The sequence below is a fragment of the Microcebus murinus genome, chromosome 29, assembly GCF_040939455.1.
Source record: "Microcebus murinus isolate Inina chromosome 29, M.murinus_Inina_mat1.0, whole genome shotgun sequence".
Taxonomy (NCBI): domain Eukaryota; kingdom Metazoa; phylum Chordata; class Mammalia; order Primates; family Cheirogaleidae; genus Microcebus; species Microcebus murinus.
Genome location: NC_134132.1, coordinates 12,849,022 through 12,861,943, shown reverse-complemented (window position 1 = coordinate 12,861,943; position 12,922 = coordinate 12,849,022). Strand labels below are relative to the sequence as shown.

At 41.0% G+C, this 12,922-nt stretch overlaps 1 protein-coding gene across 9 annotated transcripts in view; it reads right to left on the bottom strand.

Moving 5' to 3' along the window:
• The window catches only part of WDFY3 (WD repeat and FYVE domain containing 3), a 269,179-nt gene that overhangs the window by 229,821 nt on the left and 26,436 nt on the right, over positions 1 to 12,922 (bottom strand). For all 9 annotated transcript variants that reach the window (XM_075998724.1, XM_075998728.1, XM_075998723.1 and 6 more), the window contains exon 2: positions 3,930 to 4,023. The gene's annotated coding sequence lies outside the window, so the exon portion shown is untranslated. The remainder of the gene's footprint in view (positions 1 to 3,929; positions 4,024 to 12,922) is intronic.

Here is a 12,922-nt window from a genome sequence, read left to right as displayed (position 1 = left end):
TTTTTTTTTGGTGGGGGGAATCAGGTTAGACTCCTATATATATTATGAGAAATATCATTTTAATAACTTAGCTAAGTGAAAAGTCACATACCACTTGAAGAATTCTACATAGGACCAAAAAACAACCAATTTTCATTTTTTAAAAAAAAACAGAATATACTCTCCCCTTTGCTATAGTTTTTAAAAAAGGAAATGTAGATAAAAGTTACATCTCTCTTTTTGTGAGGGTGGAATACTTTCTGTTTGTAAAGCTGTAATGCACAGGAGTGATGAACCTCTGTTAGTTTAAGACTAAGCTTTCTGAATAATATTAAATACTTTATGTGTTTTCCCACTATAGCATATTTTCTTCTCTCTTCATTCTTCTATGCTGTAAGTAGACAGCTTCAAAGATGGCTCTCAACGATCCTACCTCCTAGTACTCATGTAATCCCCTCTGAGTGTGGGCTGGACCTAGTGGCTCACTCCTCATCAACGGAATATGGGAAAAATGAAGAGATGCCACTTTTGAGATTACGTTACAAAGGCAGTGTGCCTTCCATCGTGCTTACTCTCTCTTGCTTGCTCTACTGGAAGTTGCTGCCCTGGTGTGAGCTGCCCTAAGGAAAAAGCTCACGTGGCAAGGAACTGGGGCTGGCTTCTGGCACATGGCTCACCCCCTTGACCCAACAAGAAGCCTAGATCTAAATGCTGCCCATAGCCATGCAAGTGAACTGGAGGCACAGCCTCCCTCGAGACCTCAAGGGGAGGCCACAGCCCTAGCAGACATGCTGAGTGCAGCTTTTCGTGAGATCCTGTGCTAGGACCCAGCCAAGCAATTCTCCACTCTTGGTCAACAAATCAAGAATCCCAGATTCTTGATCAACAAAAACTGCTGCTTGTTGTTTCAAGCTGCTACGTTTTGCAGAGATTTGTTGACATAGTGCTATAGGTTGCATTGTGCTCCCCACCAAATTCAGGCTGAAATCTTAACCCTCAGTACTTTAAATGTTATTAGAAAACAGCATCTTTACAGAGGTGATCAAGTTAGGTCATTAGGGCGGGCCCTAATCCAGTGTGACCAGGGTCCTTAGGAATCTGGACAAAGACAGCACAGAAGGGAGATGAGGTGAAGAGACACAGGAAAGATGGCCATCTAGCAGCCCAGAACAAATCCTTCCTACACAGGCCTCAGAAGGAACCAACTCTGCAACACCTTGCTTTCAGACGTCTGGCCTCCAGACAGGGAGACAATAAATTCCTGTTGCTGAAGCCACCCAGTCTCTGGTACTTTGTTACAGCAGCCCTAACAAACTAATACACATAGTAATAGATAATGACATACACATAATTCAAGGTGATTTTTTATCAGTACCAAAATTAGTCTCCATGAAGGATTTTAAGTAGATACCCAAAAAATATTAGCCCATAGCAGAAAATCTCAGGACCACAGATTTTCAGTGAGCTGGGACCCCTGCAATCATATGATCGACTCATTTCAAAATTTGATGATGAAGAAGAGGAGGAGGAGGAGGAAGAGGGGGAGGAGCCAAGAACTAGTTCAAACACTTAATGTACATTAATTCTTCATAACAACCCCAAGAGCTGCCACTATCATCAACTCCATTTGTAAGATGAAGAAACTGACGTCCAGAAGTTCAGGTGACTCTCGGTGGTGAAGTGGCAAGGCCAGGATTTGAATAAACTGAGATGCACAGAGAAAAGGGAATTTACCCGACATCATAGCTGGTAGCTGAGCGGGGACTAAACCTGACGGTACCGCAGCCCACGTTCATATCTTGTTTTCTCAAAAAAGTCAAATAAGAAAGCTTTCCTGGCCGGGCGCTGTGGCTCACGCCTGTAATCCTAGCTCTTGGGAGGCCGAGGCGGGCGGATTGCTCAAGGTCAGGAGTTCAAAACCAGCCTGAGCAAGAGCGAGACCCTGTCTCTACTATAAATAGAAAGAAATCAATTGGCCAACTGATATATATATATATAAAAAAAAAAATTAGCCGGGCATGGTGGCGCATGCCTGTAGTCCCAGCTACTCGGGAGGCTGAGGCAGAAGGATCACTCAAGCCCAGGAGTTTGAGGTTGCTGTGAGCTAGGCTGACGCCACGGCACTCACTCTAGCCTGGACAACAAAGCGAGACTCTGTCTCAAAAAAAAAAAAAAGAAAGCTTTCCTTTTGCTTGCTTTATCCATTTTTTTTTGTCATACTGCTACCTTAGAAGTATACATTTACGTATCTGTGTGCCCTCTTCTTCTAACCCCACTAACGTGGGTTCTTATTTTTTTTTCCACTCCCTGAACCCTAAAACCCTTCCCCCCTTCCAAATTCTAATACTTTTCTTGCACTTATATTATTCTTTTTTTATATATGGGAACTTAGGATTTCACTTGTACACAGTTTGGGAAATACAGCCTTAGCTTAACCTTTGATCCCAATTAAAATGCAAATATAGTAGTTTCCCTTATCCAAGGTTTCACTGCCAGGGTTTCAGTTACCTGCGGTGTAGAGTACTGTAAGATAGAGATAGAGAGATGAGAGAGAGAGATGAGAGAGATAGAGATGAGAGAGATAGAGATGAGAGATGGGAGAGAAAGAGAGAGAGAGAGACTATATAACTTTCATTACAGTGTATTATTATAATTGCTCTATTTTATTATTATTGTCACTAATCTGCTATACCTAATTTATAAATTAAACTCTATCATAGGTATGTATGTACACAGAAAAAATAGTATATATAGGGTTCAGTGCTATCTGGGGTTCAAGCACCCACTGGGGGTCATGGAACACATCTCCCTGGGACAAGAAGGGCCACTCCTATACAACTGGAAGGAGGACGACTATTCTATTATCATGTCTCTGCATTTTAGCAGGAATAAAGTCAGATCCATTCCAGAGAACAACAGCCTTTGAAGCAAAGAAAGTCGACGTGAAGTTTTAACACTACCACGCCCTAAGCTACATACTTGTCCAGGGACACCTGACGGAAGAATCAGAGTCTGTCCTGGGAAACCCAGGGTAGGATACTTAAGAATCAGCCTTTCTTCGGGAGTCTGGATTAGGAGACAGAAAGCTTGGGAGGCTGTGGCAGCCAGGGTTCCCATCCCAGAGAAGGGAAACGCGATGACAGCCAGTTTCCAAAGAGACAGAGGAGAATGAGGCAGACGGGCAGAGGACAGGGGCTCCGCCGGGAGCCCGCGGGAAGCCCGCTTGTGTCTGGGCCCCCCGTTCTCATTGTGCAGTCCAGCTGCGTTTCTGTCCTCGGGCCCTGCGGTGTCCTCCTGGGACACCCCCCGAAGCCTGACAACTTCTTTTCAGTTAAACTAACTCGAACTGAGTCACTTGAAATCAACAGAGAACACGGTCAAAAAGGTATCCTCTCTAAAGCGGAAGAACGTTACTGAAAAATTAATTCGTAACTCCGTGCAAAAGATAAACTTGTCAGTAACAGCAAAGGAAAATAAAAAAAAAAACCACTACAACTAAGGCAACTGGGCAGCCGCAGTAGTCTCAAGCGCCTCACGACAGGGCTTATCGTTTAAAAGAGTCAAAGTAACCATGACATAAAATAAAGTGTTCCAAATCCTGTGCATTAAAAAAAATGCTAGATTTTTTTCTAGGGGAAAAAAAGAGGAAATGATGCCTTACAAATATGGTTTTATCCTCTATAAGTACCTAAGATAAAAGCAGTAATCATTTAAAGCCAGAATGGAAACTGAAGACAATTTATTCTAATGAACCTCACTGCTGGTGCAGAAAACTAAAAGCCAACAAGGAAAGAAGGCTTGCCCAAGGTCACCCAGCCATCAGGTGTAAAGGAGGAAACCAGGCCCCTCTGAATCACAGTTCAGTGGTCCTGCTGTTACTGCAGGAAAGACCCTCACAATTCCGTTCCTGGCTCCTTTTCCAACAGACAAAGCAATCCTATAAAACTGACCTGGTTCTTTGTTCTGGGCTGGCATGAACCTGCGTCAAGACAATAGAAACGGCAGGCACTTTCTTCCTGAAGCAGACGTGCAGAAGTATTATACCTGCGATGAAGGAAAGAAAAAGAAAAAACTCAGTTTAGGTTCGGAATATAAACTGACTCGGCATCATGGAGTCATTCATTTTCTACTGATTTTATCTCACTTGTTGCCTCGCTTATTTAATGATGGAACATATAACACTTTATTTAAGACAGGTAAAATTTGCTATTAAAAATCCATGAAGGGCCGGGCGCTGTGGCTCACGCCTGTAATCCTAGCTCTTGGGAGGCCGAGGCGGGCGGATTGCTCAAGGTCAGGAGTTCAAAACCAGCCTGAGCAAGAGCGAGACCCCGTCTCTACTATAAATAGAAAGAAATTAATTGGCCAACTGATATGTATATAAAAAATTAGCCGGGCATGGTGGCGCATGCCTGTAATCCCAGCTACTCAGGAGGCTGAGGCAGAAGGATCACTCAAGCCCAGGAGTTTGAGGTTGCTGTGAGGTAGGCTGACGCCACGGCACTCACTCTAGCCTGGACAACAAAGTGAGACTCTGTCTCAAAAAAAAAAAAAAAAAAAAAAAAAAAATCCATGAAGGCCAGGCACAGCGACTCATGACTCATGCCTATGATCCCACCACTATTGGGAGAGCGAGGCGGGAAGACTGCTTGAAGCCAGGAGTTCAAGACCAGCCTGGGCAACAGAGAGAGACCTCATCTATACGAATAAAATAAATTAGCTGGGTACGGTGGCACGTGCCTGTAAGTTCCAGCCAATCAGGTGGTTGAGGCAGAAGTATCACCTAAGCCCAGGAGTTCTAGGTGGCAGTGACCTATGACTATCCCACTGCACTCCAGCCTGGGTGAAAAAGCAAGACCTTGTCTCAAAAAAAAAAAAAAAAAACCATGAAAAAAATAGTCATTTAAAGCTAGTTTCTATGGACCATCTCATTCAGCTTCTTCACTTTACTGGTGAAGAAACCAAGACCTGGAGAAGTTGTGTGGTGAATCGACGACAACACAGTTACGCACTGGCAGAGTGAGGTTCAGAACCCAATGCTTCCCACTTCCAGTCCAATATTCATTTGTACATCGCAGACCACACACAGTCTCTTTTTTGGACAAAACAAAAATGCACGTTATTTCTCTAGATGTGTTTGGCAAACACCTGCAGATAAATGTGGTATAGAGCTAAGCTGATTTGTTATAAATTAAAATTTTTCAAAAACTACTGTCTCACTCAAAGGTCATAGTCCAACCTTGAGTTACTTAGTGTGCCCCATATAGGATATTTAAATGTTTTATTTTATTTACCATTCAGCATTTCAATATGAAAACACTAGTGTATGAATCATGACATCTAGTGTCTGATCATTCTTGTTAACTCTGTTCTCAACAAGTTCTATGGTTTAGTCAATTACTCCTTTGGTTCCCCCAAAGCTCTTTTATTCAAAAACGAGATGTTTGGACTCAATTTCCCAGGGGCCTTCTAACTCCAAAATGTTATGCCTAAGAGTAGCTTCATCTTTAGCAACATTCTGCTCTTCGGGTCAGCTATTTGTTTTTGCCATTTAACTTTTTTGTCAGTCCCTTTGATCATACAATAAATAGCTCAAACAAAATTAGTAATACTGCCTTCAACTATATAGGTAATTATACAAAAGACTATCCAACAGTAACCTAGTTTTGCTATCTATCTCATTTCTTGGCTGATTCTTATTTTATAGGAAGCCAGCTAGAAGTGGAAGGAAAAATATTCTTTAAAAGTCTACCTCTTAGGTGGTTCCTAGGAAAAATCCTTTATTATATCTTCAAATCATTGATCCAGCTAGTTTTCCCTAAGTGACTTGTCAGATGGCAGACACAAACAAGCTTAATGAGATAGAGGCATTAAAAAAAACAAGATACCTCTAGTAAAATATTGAGTGTTATTAGGAATTCAGATGGCAGTAGGCAGAAGTGATGACATGTCTCCTAAATTGTGACTTTGAAGTATGGCTTCACTATCTTTTAATATATTAATCGCTACATACAATTATTTGCAACATGTTTTAAATTCAAAGCAAAATAACATAATGAACATCCAGATACCTGTCACCCAATTCAACACAAGCTACTGGTACAGTTCTGCTGATCTGCTCCTGCTCTATTCCATGCCCCACCTCTCTCATCCCCTCCCATAACTGCAATCCTGTATTTTGTGCTTATCATTACTTCGCTTTTTAAAAAATATAATCAGTATGTATAATGCATGTCCCTCAACAATACAGTGTTCCATTTTGCTTACATCTGAATTCTATAAAAATGGTATTACACTCTGGGAGGCTGAGGCGGGCGGATTGCTCGAGGTCAGGAGTTCGAAACCAGCCTGAGCAAGAGCGAGACCCCGTCTCTACTATAAATAGGAAGAAATTAATTGGCCAACTAATATATATATAAAATTAGCCGGGCATGGTGGCGCATGCCTGTAGTCCCAGCTACTCGGGAGGCTGAGGCAGCAGGATCGCTTGAGCCCAGGAGTTTGAGGTTGCTGTGAGCTAGGCTGACGCCACAGCACTCACTCTAGCCTGGGCAACAAGCGAGACTCTGTCTCAAAAAAAAAAAAAAAAAAAAGGTATTAAACAGTTCCTGTCTTGTTAGATTTGATTTTTTCATTCGATATTATCTTTCCAAGATTCACCTATGTTGCTGTATATAGTTGCAGTTCATTCACTGTTCACTGCAGAATAACACTGCATTGTGCATACATACCACAACTTAACTATCCATTCTCTTGTCTCAATAGCTTTGTATTTTAACCACAGGGTTTTTATTCCTTTTTTTTTGCGCTATTATGAACATTTGTTATGAAAGTTCTAATACATGCCTCCTATTCCACGTGTCAAAGTTTCTCTTAAGTATATGCCTAGGAGTTGGGGAGTAATCATATGTTCAATTTTTCATGATGATGCTAATTTTTACTTTCCCCAAAGTGTGGTCAGCAATTTATAACTCCACCACCAACAACAGGTAAGTAGTGGGACTGCCACATGCACATCCTCTCCAACATTTAGTAATGCCAACTTCTTAATTTTGGGGTATAAAATGGCATCTAATTGTGGTCTTAGTTTGAATTTTTTTGTTAATGATGCTGAGCATTTCTTCATATTTATTGGCTAACTCATGTTTTCTCTTTTATGAAATGCCTATTCATATCTTTTGCCCATTTTCCTGTGTTGTTTGCCCTTTTCATAATGTTTCACAAAAATTTTATATGTATTTTAGATGTTGATTATTTGGTTTCACGAGTTTTTAATTCCTACGTACAGGCAAATGTTGAGATAAAGAAGCAGAAGCAAAAATAGCAGGAGGCCAAACAGCTAGAAACAGCAAGCTAGAGTGCTCACGTTTTTCTCAACCATTTTTGAATATCAAAGCAATCAGTAGATATCTTAAAATATCAGAAATGTAAAGTATTATATAATCAATCCAGCTTTACAATCTTTCATTTTAATAGAATAAACTTAACCAAGAAAAAATGTTATGAAATTATTTCAGTACGTTCTAATTGCAATATGCAATATCATTTTCACGTATCAAGTTTTATACACTTCATGATTTAGACGACAATTTGAAGCTCCCATTTTTACCCTGACATTTTATGTATTTTTATTTCATACCTTGCTTGCCTACAATTTAGAATAAGTCAGTTACATTGTCAGAGGGTTAAGTTTAAATGCATATGCATATACGTATGAAAACTGAATTTCAAAACTAAATTATATAAATTAGAATGCCACAGAGACCTGAATTCTAGACTAGATGATTAGCTATACCACCCTGGCCTAGCAATGTCTTTGAGTTGATTTTCTTATAGTTAACAGGAGAATTATGTTGGGTAAATTCTAAGAGCCTTTGAATCAATCATACTTTTTGGCTTAAAAACCAACGAGTAAATTTTTTTTATTTCCAGATGGTGTCTCTTCCCAAGTTTATAAAGAGTACACAGTAAACTAAATAACAAAATGATAATTTTCTTTTTTTTTTTTTTAAAGATACAATACAGGGTCTTACTCTGTCACCCAAGTTGGAGTGCAGTGGTGCAATCATAGCTCACTGCAACCTCTTAACTCTCGGGGGGCTCAAGTGATCCTTCCTCCTCAGCCTCCCAACTAACTACAGGCGTACACCATTATGCCTGGCTAACTTAAAAAAAAATTTTTTTTTTTTTTTTAGAGAGAACTTCTTGCTATGTTGCCCAAGCTGGTCTAGAACTCCTGGGCTCAGGTGATCCTCCTGCCTTAGCCTCCCAAAATGCTGGGATTACAGGTATCAACCAGCGCAAAAAGCTAATTTTCTAAAAAAAAAAAAAAAAAAAAAAAAAAATTTAAACAAGCAGCTCTATCGCTCTCTTATGGCTTCCAAGGACTCCTGCCAGACCACCTGATGAAAAGCATCGCACAGGGAAAAAGAAATCAAAAGCCACACAAAACCTGAATCACTCTAAACATGCTGACTTTGATTCCTAAACCAGCGATCAGAAGAGAACTTCCAGAATCTCTCAAGACATTTGTCTACCTGCCTGAATCTATACCCTACCTCTGCACTTTGCTACTAGATGTTACAACCCTACTTCTAACTCAAGGACATTGCTCTAATAAGTCCCACTGCTCTCTCCTACACCATCAATTTCCTCCTTCCAATAAGGCAAAACTATTGGCAGATTACATCTCCAATCAGTAGAAGACAAACAACAACAACAAAAAACCCTCGTGACCCAAAAAAAACCCCTCTAAATGATGGCCAATTTGTCTGGTTCCCTGTTTGGCAAAACGTCAACAACATGTGCTGTCTGCAAGCGTACTTCCATTCAAATTAAATATACTCCAATTAGATTTTTACTCCACATGACACCACTGAAACTTGAAAGTCACCAATTACCTACATATGATTAAATCCGAAGGCCAGTCAGTTCTTATCTGTCTTGACCTATCTGCAGCATCTGCCATGACTAACCACACACTAATACACTTTTCTTTATCCGGCTTCCAAAACAAAGAGCTCTGTGCATGTCACCCTATCTCACTGGCCACTCCTTCTCAGCCTCCTTTGCGGGTCCCTCCTCTTCTCCTTGACTTCTCAAGTTCAACTTCTTATCCTTTCTTTCTAACTGACCAGCAAGTATAACTGACTCTACCTACAAAATGCATCCAGAATCTGACCACTCCTCACCCCTTACACAGTTAACTACTCTGTGCAAAGTCTGTACCATCTCTCACTTGGATTTCTGCCATAATTCTGTAACTGGCTTCCCAGCTTTTACCCTTGCCTTATTTTCAGTCTCTTCTCACCAAAGCAGCCAGGATGGTCCGGATACCCTGATATAAATCATATAATGTAACATCTGCTCCCCAAAATCTCCCAATGGCTTCCCATCTCAGAGTAAAAGTTAATTTTTTTTTTTTTTTTTGAGACAGAGTCTCTTTGCTGCCCAGGCTAGAGTGAGTGCCGTGGCATCAGCCTAGCTCACAGCAACCTCAAATTCCTGGGCTCAAGCCATCCTCCTGCCTCAGCCTCCCGAGTAGCTGGGACTACAGGCATGCGCCACCATGCTCGGCTAATTTTTTCTATATATATTAGTTGGCCAATTAATTTCTAGCTATTTATAGTAGAGACGGGGTTTCGCTCTTGCTCAGGCTGGTTTCGAACTCCTGACCTCAAGCAATCTGCCCGCCTCGGCCTCCGCGCCCAGCCTAATTTTTTTTTTTAATGTCGTAAAGAACCTACATTATTTTGGCCCCCATCACCTTTGACCTCATCCCCTACTGACCTCCGTGCTATATATTCCTTTCACAGGTCAGGCACATCCCTGCCTCAGGGCCTTTACACTTGCTATTCTGCCTACCTGCTTTTCCAAGAGATGATTGCAACAGTCCTCCCCTCCTTGTCTGCAGGGGGATAGTTCCCAAGCCCCCCAGTGGATGCCTGAAACCAAGGATAGTACTAAACCATATATATATACTATGGTTTTTATCACAGTTATGTTTAACATACCTGTGATGACATTTAATTTATAAATTAGACCCAGTACTCCTGTGCTGTAGAACCATTATTAAGTAAAATAAGGGTTACTTGAACACGAGCACCGAGACACCCATAGTGGATATGATGGACCGAGTGTGGTTACTAAGCGACTGGTGGGTGGGCAGCTTATGCATCCTGGACAAAAGGACAATCCACATCCCAGGTGGGAATGGCCCAAGATTTCATCATATGCTAGTCAGAACAGCACACACTTTAAAATTTAGGAATTATTTCTGGAATTTTTCATTTGCCATTTTTAAACCACGGTTGATGGCGTGGGTAAGAAGTGAAACTGCAGATGTGCGGGTACTGCTTTATCTCTATGGGCCTCATTCCTCCCCATCGTCAGATCTTTCCTCAAATGTCCCATAGACGAGTGAAACAGTGTTTTCTATCTACTCTATTTAAAGTTCTATTTAAAATTGCAACAAGTCTACCCCCCACCATTCCCTAACCCCTTTCCCTGGTTTTTCTCCGATGTAACCAACTTACGTTCATATATTTTACTTCTATTCCTGTTCGTCTATGTCCTCCCATGAAAATGCAAAATCTATAAGGGCAAGAGCTTTGTCTTGTTTGGTGCTTTACCTTCAACGCCTAGAAAAGGACCTGGCACATAGCAGACATTCAACATACACTTTTTTTTTTTTTTTTTTTGAGACAGAGTCTCGCTTTGTTGTCCAGGCTAGAGTGAGTGCCGTGGCGTCAGCCTCGCTCACAGCAACCTCAAACTCCTGGGCTCCAGTGATCCTTCTGCCTCAGCCTCCCGAGTAGCTGGGATTACAGGCATGCGCCACTATGCCCGGCTAATTTTTTATATATATATCAGTTGGCCAATTAATTTCTATTTATAGTAGAGACGGGGTCTCGCTCTTGCTCAGGCTGGTTTTGAACTCCTGACCTTGAGCAATCCGCCCGCCTCGGCCTCCCAAGAGCTAGGATTACAGGCGTGAGCCACAGCGCCCAGCCAACATACACTTTTTAAATAAACAAACGAACAGCTACTCTCTTGGAGCTAAAAAATAGGAGTCTTTCTGAGTTTGCAAAACAAGATCATCTAAATAATCGGGAAACAGCAACTAGATTTTTGATGCAAAATAATCATTCTAAAATTCCTTCCAAAGACAAACAACAATGATAACCTCAAAGACTTCAGCAGACATTGTAGCGGATACTTCCATAAATTTAAAGTAATCGATATAGTAAACAGTTCAGCCAAAATTAGACTTTTAGACTCTGGGCATCCACAGAATGACTCATTTATTTTATGCTTACTGGTCTCATGCTCAACAATGCCTGGCTTGTACAGCCACAACACCAACACACCGGAAAATATTATAAAAATGTTCATTCCAAAAGGGTTCCAGACAAAAAAAAAAACTAAGCTCTTTATAAATGAAGAAAGTCTAAAAATAAAGAATTTTAAGTGTTTCACATATTCTACTTAAAAATAATTTCAAACTTCCAGAAAAATTACAAATATAAGAATACAGAAATAAACTCACACCCAGATTCACCTATTGCTAATGTCACCTCCTTTGCCTCATCCTTTGTTCATGTGTTCTCTCTCACACTTTCGTGCCATTCTTACACAAACACCCACACTCACACTGTTTCTTCTAAAGCAAATGAGAATAAACTATATTCATCATAGCCTTTTGCTATGTCACCTCCTTTGCTTCAGTGTGTATTTCCTTAGAGATATCCTCTTTTATAACCAAAGCACGATTATTAACTTCAGTAAATGTAAAAAAAAAAAAAAAAAATTGTTACAAGATTTTTTTTTATCTACTCCATGGTCTGTATGCCAATTTTTCAAGGGATCAAATAATATCCTTCATGGTATTGTCCCCCCATTCAGTATAGGATCTAAGTCTAGGGTCAGGTGTTAACAGTTAGTGGCTCGCTCTCTCTCTCTTAAAGCCTCCTTTAATTTGGAATGCTTCCACAGCTCTGCTTTGTGTTTTATGACTGAGGTCCCAACCCCTCCCCCTCCACCCCAAAACCCTCCCCATGCCCCTCCCCACTTTGTGGAAAACTTCCAGGAAAGTTAGTTAAGGGGAAGGGGCGCACAGTAGGAAACCAAGCCAGCAAAACCTCATCTGTATTCACAGCCACTTACATCACCACCAGAGCTCCCCTTCCCCACCCCACTGCCCCACAACCCTGTCCATGGAAATTCTAGTCCCTGCTTGGGGACCACTGTTTTTAGGACATTGACTGTTTTTAAAAAAAAACAGTCTGCCGGGCCCCTACTGTTAGAACATTCCTCATTCTGGATCTGTCAGATGCTTAACTGATTAGATTCAGGTTGGGAAGTCTTGGCTAGAATACTACAGAGGAGACGATGTGTCCCCCAGGGTGTCACCCCTGGAGTCACACGGTGACCACCTGCCCCATATTGGCGCTGGAAATCACCAGTACATCATCACTATTTTTATCCCTTGCAATTAATATAGTCCATGGGGAGATACATTAAGACCCCTCCCTCCTCAATTTTGTTAAGATTCCTGCCCTACCTCATCTTTACCACGCTGGCTGCAAAATGATTTCCCAACTCCACAACTCAGAATTCCTCTGTAAGCAAGAGTATACCCTCTCCTTCTATTTAATCACATATTTACCAGTGTATTAGCATTACAGATTAATTCCTATTTTTAATGGTTTATAACTTATTATTCTTATTTGATGGGCAACCTATCACAGATGTGGCTAACAGAAATATCAACAGTCTTCTTGTGACATGCTTCCATTTTTTTAAAAAAAACCATTTTCCTATTTTCTAGCATTAAAAAAATGATGCAGGTTCACCTGGTATGTACCCTGCCCTGGCCTGGAATCAGCTATTTCTCTGGGGAGCTCTGATTCCTCTGAGTTGGGAATGATACTAGAGAATAAGA